Source organism: Phasianus colchicus, chromosome 1 (assembly GCF_987193195.1).
Source record: "Phasianus colchicus chromosome 1, bPhaCol1.hap1.1, whole genome shotgun sequence".
In the NCBI taxonomy this organism is placed as follows: Eukaryota; Metazoa; Chordata; class Aves; order Galliformes; family Phasianidae; genus Phasianus; species Phasianus colchicus.
The window spans coordinates 96,755,620-96,760,275 of NC_143436.1; the positions used below are offsets into that span (position 1 = coordinate 96,755,620).

The 4,656-nt window shown below is 37.5% G+C and overlaps 1 long non-coding RNA gene across 1 annotated transcript; it reads left to right on the forward strand.

Moving 5' to 3' along the window:
- Positions 1-232: 232 nt before the first annotated feature.
- On the forward strand, positions 233-4,006 carry LOC149919887 (uncharacterized). The gene is made up of 3 exons (XR_016463736.1): positions 233-362; positions 897-995; positions 2,847-4,006. It is a non-coding gene; the product is annotated as an uncharacterized LOC149919887 (long non-coding RNA).
- Positions 4,007-4,656: the final 650 nt, after the last annotated feature.

Genomic DNA, 4,656 nt, shown 5'->3' on the forward strand with positions numbered 1-4,656 from the left:
TTCAATATCTTTTCCCATTCTCCTTCTTTTATTTTTTTTTTCGTTCTTTAAGTACTGTGTTAATAGCATTAGACTCCCAAGCTGAGTGTTGCTAATGGCAGAGAGATAGAGCGTGCTAATTACTTGCATAGAGGTCATAAAGTCAGTGAGAGACAGGTTCTGATAAGATGGAACAACTGCAATATTCATAGCTTCCCTTTCTTTCTCTTCTCTGTTTTTCTCCAAAAGGCTCACAAGTCTGTGTCCATATCTCCAATGAAAGATAAGATGTCTTCATTTTAACAAAGAGTTCTTGGTAGATTTTTGTGGTGTAAAGCAGATGGCGGTGCTCCTACCATCTCTTCAGAAAAGAATATATTAAGGTTAGTACCCCACTGGCTCTTTGATAAGATGGGTCTGAAATCATCAAAGGCTGTCCCTCTTCTTTCCATCAAAACGTACAAGCAGGGCCTATAGAGACCATTGTCTTTGGAAGATGATAGCAGTAATTAGCCTTTATGATAGATAAATCTTCATCCTCTGATGATCAAAGACAGCTAAAATTATCAAATTATATGTGGCAGTTTTGTAATATGAATAAAATGAAGTAGCTTTATAATATCTGTAATCTTGCTACATAGAGTGTTAACTCTGTTTTAAGTGCACTTAACATTAGTTTGGTTGCTTGTTTCAAACACAGGAGCTTTTTTTTTTTTTTTGTAGTTGTTAAAAATACTTCTCTATTTAATCAATTATTCTCCATGAATGAAATTATTTAATACACAAGAGAAGAGATCAGCAGAAGGGAAATTTTATTGTCTTCCCCCTTTTTTCTTTCCTTCCTTTTGTTTTGATGTGTGTTTCTGCTTCTTCTCCCTGTCCTTTCTACCCTTGCATGTTCATTACCATCTTTGTAGGAGCAGCCTTTCTGGGTGCCGAGCAGGAGGTGGGACTTCTTTGACCTCTCTCAAAATCAGTTTTATTTGAAGATGAGGAGCCAATCATCCAATAAAATGGTAAGATAATTGTAGTTCTTCACACAAAAGATAGGAACATAAGACTGCCATAAACACAGGAATTAAAGGCAAAGAACTAAGGGTCTAAGAGTCTAGAAGTCTGTTGCCATTTAGAAAGTAGAGTTTATTTTTCCCTTAAGAGTGAAGATCCTTATCCCTGTGATCTGCCTGGAGAATACTTAAAAGTATTTTTTCATTTAAAATTAAATTCTCCATCTTCTAAGTAGAGAGGAATTCTTTCCTTCCCCCTTTCCTTCCTTGTTTCTTTCTTTTTTGGTCATCTCAGCAATGATGATGTATTCCTGAGCATTCTTAAAATATTATTTTTTCTATCTCAAAGTTGGCTGTGTTGCCAATGGTAGATAATATGTTTTCTTCTGAAAGCACGTGTAGATGCATTGCAGTCTGTCAGTAGTGTAAGGACTTAGTTACTATTAAAATGGTGGTACTGAGCACTGTGATAACTAACTTCAGACAGCTCATTTCTGGAGTTACCAAATCCTGCAGCATAACCACCACTAACATCTTGGCAGGAATCTCAGAGTGGGTTCTTGCACAGCCCTGATGTTACATGCACAGTCAAAAGTCAACCTGCTCTGTAGGAAAGCCTTGGCAGACAGGGCTTTGGGAAACCATGACATCTGGAGTAATTTAAAATGACCTCTCTGACTGTGCAATGAACTGTGAGTGCCCTCATGGTCAATTTACAAGTCCCCATTGCAAAGCAGTAACTAATAACTGAAGGGTGAATGGCAGCGAGCAGCTGGAAGGCCATCACTCCTGAAGCTACCACAGCTACTGCACAGGCAGACGCTGGGCTGCGTTCCAGGTTCACTCCTGGGCCACTGTCACTGCTCGTCTGCCCTTTCATGCACCCAGCAATTACAGAGAGCTGAGCTCTCTCCTCTGGAAAGGGTCAGGCAGGGGGGAAGGATGCATGGCAGAGGGAGAGTGTGGAGGCAGCATGAAGGCTTGAACAAGGACTGGGAGGCCAAGAGGGCAGCTGAGCTGGGGACGTGGACCCTGGCCAGGTGGTAAGAGATGCACAGGCAGATTAGCTGGGTTCTGATTTATCTCAGCATTAAAAAATTGCATACCACAACCAACTTCAGACTTAGGAACTGAAGTACTTATAGCCTTTAATAACTTCTAACTGGGGACAGATGAGTGAGATGAGTGGAATGTGAGATTACAATTTTCGACTTAAGCACCTCGTTTCTATTTATGTCTGATGTTAGGCTATTATTTTGTGTTTTGGATTGGATTCCGAGTTTATATTTAAATAGTTTTAGGATATTTCCAAATAAAACAATAAAATAAGAAGCTTAAAAAAAAAAAGGAACAGGCATTCTGTTCTGATAATGACCTCAAATAAAAGGCACAGAAGAACCACTTCTCTTGCTGTTTTCAGATACTAACAGCTATTGTTATTACTATACAAAATATGAAAATACAATATGTTCCATATGGGAATAGCTGTAGTTGCCAAGGTGACTGAGTAGAATACATCTCCGATACATAAATAACTTTCAAAAAGAGAGTGATAAGACAGATGGAGAAAAGAGGTACATGTATGGTGTAGTGCTAGGAGTTATATAACAGTATATTTCAGTTTTATTATCCAACTAATAGAGTTCTTTCAGTCAAATATAATTTCAGGAAAACAATTCGAAGATCTGAATTGGGATTATAGTTTAGTTTGTTTCAGAGCACTCTTCCCTTCAACTAGTTTTATTAAAATCAAAGGTTTTGTTACCTGTTATATACTTCTGTCTAAATAATTTGATGAAAAGGGATATTTTTTCATTTCTTATAATTTTTGGCATAATTTTTTTTTTTCTTTTTAAATAGATACGGAAGATGACTTTGCATGAATCACAAATAATTAAGCAATTGCACAAATAGGCTGGAGTGTGATGCCCTCTATTGCAACATTTGCCCGAATGAACATGAAGGCATTAAATGAGCACTTATTCCTTTATTCCTGATCATTCTTAGTGGAGGAAAAAAAAGAAAAAAAGAAAAAAAAAAAGAAAAAAAATGTAGCTACATATGGATTTTGAGACATTTTCTACAATGGTGAATAATAAGTTTGCTCATTTTAATGTGGCCATGATATAGGTATTGTTGTCTATCTTGTCTAAGCCAGGAAATGTGAGTGTCCTGAGATATTAGATTGTGAGAAGTTATAATCCAATTAATTGAATATGAACAATGAATGAGCTGCAGCATTCAGAGAGCACATGGTAAGCATAACCTAGGAGTGAACTGGGTTGAATGTTCTAGGTTGAGTATTTCTTGTGGTTGTGACTGACAGTAAATCATTTAAAAGAAGCAGTCATATATAGAATTATAGAATCAAATCATCAAAGTTGGAAAAGACTTCTAAGATCATCCAGTCCAAACATCCACCTACCAGTACTTCCCTGCTAAATAGTGTCCCATAGTATAACATCTAAATATTTCTTGAACACCTCCAGAAACAATGACTCAACCACCTCCCTGGGCACCCCATTCCACTACCTAACTGCTCTTTTGAAAACAATTTTTTCCTCACATCAAACCTGAATTTCCCCTGGCACAACTTGACAGCATTCCCTCTAGTCTAATCACTAGTAATGTGAGAGAAGAGGTCAGCCCTTACCTCATCACCACCTTCTTTTGGGTAGTTGTAAAGAGCTATACATGATATGTTACACATTTTTAATCAGCGATGTGATGACAAAAAAAAACCTTCTTGTTTCATTGCTAGGCTGTCTGTCTGAGCCAACAACCATATTTTTGATGCTCTTTGTTGTAACCAGCTGTTTAATGTCGAGATTTTATCCATTCTAAATGAACTCTTGACCTAGCATTCAGGCAGCATGAAAGCACATAGGAGGTTCTTCTCTAGAAAGTAAATAAAATAGCTTCCCTCGGAAGCACAGTTGCTATCAGGATAGGTAGTAAATGCAGAAGCAATCTCAAGTCAGAAAGGTTCAAATAAAGTGAGTCTTACTCCAGTTTACAGATATTCCAATCAATGTGTTAATTAATGAATCAAGAACTGCAAATACTTTAGATAAACAGAGAAAAGTGTTGCATCAATTTTGCCTATGGAAACAAATTAAATTTACAGCTGCAGCTATGTTTTGTAAGGAAGAACATGTAACTGGCAATACCAGGTGGCAGGCATATTTTTGGAATCCTGTTCCTCTGTGTTTTCTTGAGTACTAGATTGCTTGCTCTTTAATAAAGCTAATTAATCTACAAAAAAAAATAGATAAAAAATTGCCTTTAAAAAGCTTCTCTTTAGCAGGGAAAACCAGCGGTGCAAAATTCCAATGCTGAATACTGTCCTCATTCGCACATGAGCTGCTTAATCTGTAGCAATATGGTATGGTAAGGATCAAAGGCACTCATTTACTCCAAATCTAGGTGTAAGATGAGCAGAAGTGGCACAAATTTGGAAACATTCCTCTCTCAAGGACTAAAGGAAAATGAGATCTTCTGCCTTCCAGTCCCGGAGCAGACCTGGTACCTTGGCCTGCACATCAATTGTAGCCTTTCAAGCTCATATTTGGATGATGGCATTTGACACATCTTCTGTGAAGTACAGCTGCTTTATATTTCTCCCTGGCAGTGAGCTTCAGATGTTTCATATTCTAACATCCACAAACCA